Here is an 11,043-nt window from a genome sequence, read left to right as displayed (position 1 = left end):
GAGAGAAAAAAGAAGGCACAAATGAACTTAAACATACTCCTAAACTCCAAATGTTTTCCAACCTTGTCTGTGTTCCCTCCCTTGAATAATTTTTTTTTGTACTTCTCTCCTCATCCCTACCCATTAGGCTTCTGCCTAATACCATAAATTTTCCTTCCGTGCAAGCATTATGTTTTTTATGCGTGGTTTGCTCATGGGAGGAAAAAAATCCCACTTATCCTCCTCCACGTTATAAGATTTCACAGTCATAATTATTGAAGTTCCTGAGAATGATTATTTTCTTTGGATAAATTGTTTAATGATTCCGCTTAGAGAATACATTATAGGTTGACAAAGATGAATTCCCTCATCTCCATTGTTGGAGTAGTTCCTACTTGAAATGAGAACTACCATGAATGGTCCAGAAAGATCAAGCACAAACTTATTGTTAGCGACCTATGGAAAGGTGTTTGTGGAGGAGAAGATAACAATCCATCTACAAAGGCCACAACAGGAAATATATTATGATATGGGTAAACAATAATAACAAGTCATATGCCCTAATTGTTGCATTTGTAAATGAACAGGTGAGTTGTCACATAAATACAATTATGATTGCTTTTAATTCCTTAAAGAAGTTGAAATATTTATATGGCTCACAATCTAAGGCTTATGTATTCCATTTGATCATCAAACTCTTTAATATGGAATTGAAATATGATGATCCCCTTTCCCTAGCCTTTGGAGTTAGAGTTATCATGCATGATGTAAAATCCACCAAAGCTAAATATGACATCCGTCTCACAACTTTCATCAAGGCTTTATATCTCACATATTCTCACTACCTTGAATCCTTACAAGCTAGTTCCCAACTTAAGGCAATGACTTTTGATACTATTGTGGAGAATTTTGCATAAAGAGATAAATATTTGGGAGTGGGAAGATAAGTTCTCAATCTTATAAATAATAGATGTGCCTTTCATAGAAAGAGAATAATTAGACACAATATTCTTTAATAGGAAGAGATGGTAGAGTAAGAAATAGAAATAAGAATAATATGGGGGGGGGTGCGAGTTATAAAGGAGGGAGACTTAATCTCCATTATGTTCCCTACAAAAGAAATCAACATGATGCGTCCACATGAAAACTTTCTTGGCATAGAATTCAAGAAGAAATAAATGATGAGAAAGGTAAAACAAGAGATCTAGAGAAACGTAAAGAACTTGAATATTGTCATTATATTGTGGCATACTACAATATTAAAGTAACTAGAGGCTTGTTTAATACTTCATTTTCTTTATGGAAGGATGCATGATTTCTTGACCCAAGCGCAACCTGCCACACAACATTTTGAAAATATTTTTTTTGAAGATTTTGTTGACAATATAGATGGAGTAGTCTATGTTGCATATAAGTCAAAACAAAGGACATTTGAACTTGTCACAATCATCTCAAAGTACTTCAACTTCTTCACTTTCTTCTACATAATGTTTTATAACTTCGAGAGCTATCGAGAAACCAATTGTCCTTGGTTCACATTTTCTAGTAAGGACACTCCATTGGCACTTTTCATGGAAATTTGAGGTGAGAAAAACATAAAAAAACACACCTGTGAAGATATGAATAGAAGAAGAGAGGTTTCTGAAGTTGCAAGAAATGTCTGATTATGCATATAATTATGTATACAATTCTCAGTATAATTGAGGAACATTGTCATCCTGTCTCTTATGGTATGCAATATCTGGATATATAAATTATTGTTGCCTTTGTTTATTTAAGATCAATGATACTGCTAATTTTTTGATCATTCCTAGAAAACTGAAGCAATTTGATGCTTGTATCTTAGAAAACATAACAAAAAACCATTTCATGATTTTATTTATAGAGCACACAAAAATATTGAATTGACTCATTCTTATTTGTGCGGTCCTACGCCTATTTCTTATGAAAATGGAAATAAGGATATGATGAATTTTATTTGTTACTACATCGTAATGGGTTGGGTATAATTGTTCAAGAATGAATATGAAGTTTTTTCAAAATTTCAAAAAATTTCATCCATCGATTGAAAATGATACATAATCTCATAATAGCTCCATTTGTATTTATAGTGGAGAATGATATACTTCAAATGAATTTAAAATCTATCTCCACCAACATGTGTTTTAATGTCAACTACGTTTTACTTATAATCCACAATAGAATGGTGTAGATGAAAGAATGAACAAGATTATATTAAACATGGTTCATTCAATGATATTTTTTAAAAATGTAAAGCTAATTTTCTATGTTGATGTAGTCCTATATGTAGTGTATATTAAAAATAGATTTCCATCTCATGCTCTTAGAAACAAGACTCCTTATCAAATGTGGTATGACCACATTTTTTTGGTAAGGAATCTCATAATGTTTAGTTGCACCTTCTATGACTTGATTCCTACGGAACAAAGAAAAAAGTCGGTACAAGGAGATGAAAGTGTATATTCTTAGGGTGATTAGATACCTCCAAATAAAATAATCTCTGTGATGAAGTAAATAATAAGTTTATACTATCTACAGATGTCATTTTTCTTGAACCTTCCAAGACTAAAATGCTTTTGAGCAGTAGATTGATTGTTTGGATAGGTTTAGTCATGCAAGGAATTTGATAATGATATTTTACATCTTGAAGTGGGGAACACTACCCTATATGTATCTTTGGAATCTCCTTATGTGACACTCTCTCTCCCTCATGAATTTCCAACCACTTCTCAAGATCCAGAATATACTTTAAGTGATGTGCTTGGGCGGATTGGAAGGCCAAATATTGATGCAAACCGATCTTAGTGAATATAATAACCTAGAAAATCTCAGGAAGGTCCTCTAAAATGGATCACTAAGACTCTTAATAGTGTCCATCCCGATCAGGTTGGAAAGTTGGGAACTAGAACTTCCACAAGATAAAAATGGAGGTGATGTAGATGATTTTGATTCAACTAATGATATGTATGATTATTATGATTGTGAATTAAATATGTTTATTAATTTTGAGACAAATTTATTTAAATAAGCTACTTCACATGATTAATGGAAATAATAAATGAAGAAAGAGTATGATGATGTCACAAAGATTGGAGCTTGGAAGTTGTTGGACCCTCCATTTGGAAACAAACTAATTGGATGCAAGTGGCCCTTCAAGAAAAAGTATAAATTAGATGGCTCACCTGAAAATCATAAAACAAGGCTCGTTGCAAAAATATTTTCACATAAAGAAAAATGGGCTACCAACTATAGTCTTTTTTCCTTGGTAGCTAATAATGGAAGGAAATTCCATCATATGGATGTAGAAACTAATTTTTTGAAAGGAGATCAGAATTAAATTTTTTCATGTCTCAACTAGAAGGTTTTGTTGTGAAGGGAAAACATAATAAAGTATGTAAATTCATCAATCATTGTATGTCCTAAAAATCATCCCAATCCTAGTATGCAAAATTCACTAATCATCTTTTGAAACTAAATTTCAAACACTTATATTAATGATGCATCTTTATTTTTTTGAAAAAAGTTGGAAAAATTATTATTTATCTTGTAGTATATGTAGATGAGTTGTTAATGACATGGAACAATGAAAACTATATTGCATCCTTAGAGAAATAATTAAAAATAGAATTTGACATGAAAAAGTTTGGCATATATTCACTACTATTTCAGTACTAAAGTAACACAACATCATAAATGTATATTCCTCGATCCAAAGAAGTGTTAAGTTTTCACATTCTTTATGTTTTTATAATCACTGAAAACAATGTAGCAGTCAATTTCATTCACTATAGTAACTGTTAAGAAATTATAGATAGAACAATAAGTAGCAATGCATAGTATAAGATAGTTAATCATAAAGAGACCCAAATATTTTTGTTCAAAGACCAGGTAAAAATCCCACAAGAGGGAAAACTCAAATAAATTCTTCTTTTTCATAGATATTCATTCAATGTTCAACTTGAGATACATATTCCAGGTTATACATCCATTAACCAATAAAATTCAAACCTTTTCCTAACAAGTCAAGCGAGTCAAAACCAGTCAAATGAGAGAGAATCAAATCTCATCAACAATCACATTCTGAAACAGAGGGCTAGATTTTTCCCTATGCAATCTAGCCAAAACTCAGTCAAGGAACCCTGTCAAATAAGATATATTTGACTTGCGATAAACATGTAGTCAATGTCCAAGAATAGAAGAGAAACAAGAACCAACAAGATTCAGTGAATCTCAATCAAACTCAGCCTTCAGAGTAATCAAAGTCTTTATCGATAGATCTTAAATTCTTTGATCAAAATTTAATAGCTAAACTTGTGCTCAAAGCCCAGAAAATAAATTCAAATATTCAGTCAATGCAAAGAATATTCTACACAAAACTTGACCTATAAGAATAGCAAAAATCTTTGTCAAAACAACACCATAAATTCTCAGTCAACAAAAGGTTAACAATGGTCAAACATAGGAAGAAAGTTAACTCTCAGTGAAACAAAAAATACCCTCCTTCTCCTTTGTATATGTGAATTCTCTCTCTGATTTTCAGGATAGATGATGATAATGTGGGATCTGTCAAATGAGGTCTGCGAAGTGTCTATTTATATGTGTTGGAGGAGATGGATTTTCCACTTACGGGGTTGACTTGTCTTTTGTTAAAATTGGAAACTTTGACCAACTTCCACCCAAGGAAAACTCATATGATGGAGACAATTATTGCATTGGATTCCTCCTTAGGAAAGGTATACTTTTGATGTAAAGATCATTTATTATGACAAGCAGAAAGAGAATTATGAATTTCTTTCTCTTATGGAGAAACTTTCAAGGTCCACCACAGTCAAACATAGGCTCATGAAGCCCAATAGATGGGTCTCCTCACCCTCAACTAATTCTATAAATAGAGGTCAACTTATCCTCATTTTGACATCATCTCATCACATCATCTTCTCTCTCTTGATTGGTTTGTACAACTTGGCGGTCCCTCTCTCTTCTTCACACATGTGGCTAGCAACTCTCTCTCTTTTTCGTACATTTGGTAAGAGGTTGAGTTTTTCTAGGTAAAATCAGTTGAAGTTTTCATGACATTTAATAGAATTTAATTTGGTTGATTTGACCAGCATTAACCTTGATCTTTGGGCCAGAATTTTGATTTCTCTAGGCTGCATTTATTGGTAGATAAATCTAGAAGTTTGGGATAGGTTGACCAGCGTTGACTTGTGGTTGACTTCGGATTTGACTGCTGAAAATTACATCAGTGTTTCTCTCTCCCTTGACTGGGATTTACCGATTAGTTTTGGGATGATTTTGACTCTCCTAGAAGTTCGAGTTACACTACTGGTGATCGAGCTAATTGGAGGACATTTTGGCGTAGATTTGACCACCATTGACTTTCTTGTTAGGGTTGATTCGGTATATTTGTTTTGGGCTTACATTTATGATATTTGTATTCTCTCTCTATCTTCTGAACTATTGAAGAATAATAAGAATATTTGATCAAAGTGTTCCCCACATTAGGGTTGGTCCCTAGCATCTACCACATCTTCTGTCCTCTTTTCTTGGAGTTATTTCTGCATATGATTTTATGTTCTATCTACATTTATTGTCAATGCTTATAAATTAATGTGATTGCTACTGTGTATAATTGGAATTTGTTATTCAGTTTCTAAAAGAACATTGAAGTAAATTGTCTTAAGCATAGATCATACCATTTTTATCTAAAATTAACATGGTATTATAGCTCAGGTGAATATAAGGGCCAAGAAAGAGTGAATCAAAGAAATCACTACAGGAAACTATTGGACAAGGATTTGGAACTATTCCCAATGATGACTACATATTTCTTCAAATCCGAGGATAAGCTTAAGGGAAAGTCTGACTATCATGCATGGAAGATGACTTTGGATTTGAATTTGGAAGGAAATGATGCCATGGACTATTTCAAAGGAAGAATAGTAGATCCTCCTTCAAATTCATCCAATGTTTCTCAAACCAAGTACAAGAAAGGTGAGGTAAAAGCTAATAATATTATTATTGATTCAATTCATAAACCTTTGGTTGCATATATTTTCTGATTTGGGAACATCTAAGGAGATGTATGAAAGGTTGGTTGGGATGTTCAAACTGAACAATTCAAATCAAATTCTCTTTCATAATAACAAGTTGAAGGGAACCAAGATGGATAGAGGAGATTCCATCCAATCCTACTTCATGAGGATCAATGAGATAGAGAATGATATCATATCTATTGCAAAAGTAATTGGTGAAACAGATCTCACTGTTAGTGCACATGGAGGCATTACAAGAGAATGGGATGTATTCAACACTACCATCCTCAATAGTCACATGATTCTGAGATTTGAGGAACTACTGTCTACATGCACTCAAGAATAAGTAAGGATGATGGAAAGTGGCAAACACTCAAATGGAAAAAATCCTACTTCCTTCTCCATTCATGCTAAAATAAGGAACAATGATGGTCCAAGGAATCAAAGGAACAACATGTTCATTAACAAAGGAAAGAGGAGTGCCCATACTACTCGAAATGGGGGTGGTTACTCTCCCAAGAAATCGAGAAAGTCAAGGTATGATGAAGTTAATGTTGCAAATAAAAAATAAATTTATCTTACTTATGCCTTCTCCTCCAGATACATTGTACCATTGGTTGATTGATAGTGGTGCCTCAAGGATTTTCGCTTCGTATAGACATGATTTCTCAAACTTGGTTGAAAAGAATACAAATATGGAGATTATACTTAGGGATAATGCCACTTATCTCGTGAAAGGAATTGGGACAATTACGCTTCACTTAAATCAAGTTCAAACCCTTCACCTACAGTGTTATATGTACCTAAATTGAAAAAGAACTTGGTTTCTATTTCTACAATGGAAGACAAGGTTTTAAGGTTTCATTCATTTATGGGAATGTCCTTCTTTTGAAAAGGAATCCAAGAGATGCATTCACTCTAGGATTTAGGGTTGAAGGTATCTATCAAGTTGGAGGAAGTCCATTGGGAGCAATGATTTGTGACACCTCTCTTCAATCTGAATTATCGCACATAAGTTTTTCTCACCTTCATTTCAAAGCCTTGCCCGATATAAGGAAGATTGTAACAATGATTTTCGAATTCACCTTGAATCATGAAGGTGTTTTTTGGGGATGTGAAGCTAGAAAACATACAAGGGGACAATTCCCCTCAAGTGAAACTCAAACCACTAATATTATTCAATTTGTTTATTCTGATCTATCAGGTATGTTTTCCATCACATTTTTGGGTGGATATTTGTATTACATTAATTTTTTAGATGAATTTTTTCGCAAGACATGGATCTATTTCCTAAATAAGAATAATGAAGTATTCAAATGTCTCCTCTCCTTCAAAGCCTTGGTCGAGAATCAAACAGGGAAGAAGATCAAAATTCAGAGGGCAGATAATGGGACTAAATATGAGGTTAATGAATTCAAACACTATTGTAAATAATTTGGCACCAACAGGGAGACTACCACTGCATATGCCCCTGAAAAAAATAGTGCTTCCGAAAGGAAGAACCATAATATCATGGATGCCACTTAGGTTACGCTTCATGATCAAGGTCTTCCAAAGATCTTATGGTGAGAAGCTATCAACATCGCTATCTATGTCCAAAATTGATGCCCACATCAACATTTGGACTTCAAGACACCTGAAGAAGTATTGACTGGTAAGAAACCTGATGTTTCTCATTTTCAAATTTTTGTTTGTCCCATATACATTCATGTGCTGAAAGAGAAAAGAAACAAACTAGATGCATCTCAAAAGAAAGGAGAATTTGTGGGCTGCAATTAAACTTAAAAGGCATATAGAATTGTTGGGTCTTGAAAATGTCATTCATTTCCATTACAATTTCACAATTATGACCATTATATCACCTCCATTTCACCTCCATTTCACTACTTTGTCACCATATTCATCTCACTTTCATTACCATTGGGCCAAATTTATGTTTTTCCAAAACTTTATTAATTCTTAGCCTTTCTAAATGAATTTGTGGTTAAAAATTAGAAAATAATGTGCACATGCTTGTACCTAACAAGTGCGTTGGGATTGTTGACATGTGCAGGTCAAAAGGAGGTTTCTAGAAGACCTTTATGTGGCACTCTAAGGCCAAATTCGAGTTTGAGTGGAGAGAATCATGGGATTATGAGGATATGAGCCACATCTCTTAATTGTATTGAAACTCTAACAAAACATGTGTCTTATAATTTCCTATTTTGATGAGGACTCTAGAGGTAGAAGGAGAGATTCATGGACTCCCATTAATGAGATGGCTTCTCATCTTTTTGTATAAATAGGAGATCTCTCTCCTTCATTTGTTAGCTTAGCTTGTTAGTTCTTAAGCTTGTAGCTTTTTGGTAGCTCTTTAGCTTGGAGCTTGTAATTCTTCTTTGATGGCTTTGGAAAGCTTTGGAGAGCTTTGTTGTACTTTGTAATTTTGAAGAATTTGAATAAAGCTTTGATGTTATCAACATGGAAGGAGATGTGAAGTAGATGTCATGGAGCACATTAGAATGTAAGGTAGAGTAGATTTTATTTTGTAGTTTTGCTTTGATTTCATTTCAAGTATGTCATTTTATTGCTTTCAAGTTTGATAGTTTATATTTTCCATTCATGCAATTTTAATTCATGCAAGTGTGTTCAATCGGTTGATTGTAGATTAGTTTTTCTTTACATTTTCTTGTATTTTCTTATTAGATCATTCTCTCACGCTATATGATGATTATTTCTAGAGCCTTTAGTTGATAACTAATTTTCAAGTAGTTGTTGGCGAAATTGGAGATACATTATGATTATGGATGGGAAAGTTAGATAGTTTAATTTCATTCTCTCATGCTATATGATGATGATTTCCAGAGCCTTTAGTTGATAACTAATTTGCAAGTAGTTGTTGGCAAAATTGGCGAAACATTGTGATTATAGGTGAGATCATTGGCTTTGCTTTTCATTAGTATGCAATTAGATAGTTTAGATGTCATTCGTCTCATGCTATATGATGATTTTTCCGGAGCCTTTAGCTCAACCCTGGTCTAGAAGTTAATTGGCAAAATATTGTGATTATAGGTGAGATGATTTGCTTTTCTTTTCATCAGTGTGCAATTATGTTATGCCCCTATACCACTAGTGTAACCCATTATTTTTATTAATAAAACCCACTTATTATATTGATGTACCCATGTAGTGCCCATATTGTTACTGTTGTGCCCCATAGAAGCCCACTATTGTTATTATTATGCCCTTACATTATTATTGTTATGTCGGCTTTAATTATTTTATGATCCCTTAGACTCCTATATATAGAAAGGAGGTCTTTTCATTTGTATCATCGAAGAATTGTTCATTTATGTAATGTAAAGGAGGTTGCCTCCTCGAAGAGGCTGAATTCTAAGCCGTTGATCTATCTTTTCTATCTTTTCTTGAGCTGGTTTCATAACATTTGGTATTAGAGCTTTGGATTCTAGGGTTTCACTGCTCCAGAAAGGTCATCGTGGCATTTTCGCTATAACTTTTTTTGATGTTTCAGAAGTAGCAGAAAAAACCCATTTGAGAAGAAATCGCTCTAAGCCTTGGGTCCGAATTTCAGAGCTTTTTGCGTGATATTTGCGGAGATATGATTTGAGGAAGTTGGTCTTTTTGCAGACTCATGAATTACATTCAAAACAGGTGACATGGGGCAAATCGTCATAACTTCCTCTCTAGGGATCGGATTGAAATTTCGTAAGAAGTTACAGAAAAAGGACGGACCTTATTTTCTTGTATGCATGTTTCAGATCCAAAAGTTGAAACAGTGACTCGTGGAATGTCATATAAGTTCTATCTACTGAACTAATCTATAATCAAGTCACTGTGGGAGATTTCTCATAACTCTTCCTTAGAGAATCCAATTTGGGTCAGACCTGTGGCATTGGAAACAGGACACAGAGGGCTACTGCAGGCTGCAATTTTAGAACTTAAAGATCGACAATTACAAAGTTACAGTCGTTTCAAGATCGAGGTCCTAAAATCAAGAAAAAGCGAGATGAGGAAGTTTGATGGCAAGGATCCAGTAAATTGGATAGTACAGATGGAGAAATATTTTGATCTACATGAGGTGCAACTGTTACAAAAGGTATGTATTGCATCTTCATATTTAGAACCGGATCAACTTTTATGGTATGAATGCTTTGTTCTCGTAAAAAACTTGTTACGTGGTCAATTTTCACGGAGGAAATGATAGCACATTATGAGGATACAAAGAGCAAAACCTTCTTTATAGCAACACCACAACAATTGGAAAGATTAAAAGGGCTTTGTGACATAGTGGAAAGCAAAATTATGGAAACCAAGAAGCATACCCCTCACAACTATAAAGATGGAAGTGTTGTTTCTCTTAGCCTTCCACAACCTACAAGGGTTACACCACAACAATTGGAAGAAAAAAGAGAAAAAGGGGTTTGTTACAATTGTGATAGAAAATGCATTAAAGATCATAAGTGTGCTGAGAAGAAATTACTTTACATAGAATATGAAGAGGAGGAAGAAAAGGATCAAGAAACATAAAAAGAAAAAGATATGCGCTAGGACCCCACCCCAAAGAAAGAAGAAATGAATTAGACAATATCTTGTAAAGCATTGGTAAGAATTACCACTCCTTAAACTCTCAAGATAGAAGGACATTTCAAGAAGAAAAAGGCGCAAGAAGTGAAAGATCGCATTGAGAAAGAAGAAATGAATCCAGCCATATCTTGTAATTCATTGGTCAAAATTACCACTTCTCAAACTATCAAGATAGAAGGACATATCAAGAAGAAAAATGTCCAAGAAGTGAAAGATCACATCGAGCATCAAGAAATGAATCGGACCATATCTTGTAAAGGATTGGAAGAAATTACCACTCCTCCAACTCTAGAGATAAAAGGACACATCAAGAAGAAAAAGGTTCAAGCAGTGAAAGATCACATCGAGCATCAACAACAAGTTCTCCAACTTTTAAAGGATAATGCCACTTCAGTGCAAAATCGAATGAAACAACATGTAGATC

The sequence above is a fragment of the Pinus tabuliformis genome, chromosome 8 (genome assembly GCF_031772625.1).
Source record: "Pinus tabuliformis cultivar Carrire ecotype Pingquan chromosome 8, CPIR1, whole genome shotgun sequence".
Taxonomy (NCBI): domain Eukaryota; kingdom Viridiplantae; phylum Streptophyta; class Pinopsida; order Pinales; family Pinaceae; genus Pinus; species Pinus tabuliformis.
This window is presented reverse-complemented; position numbering follows the sequence as displayed.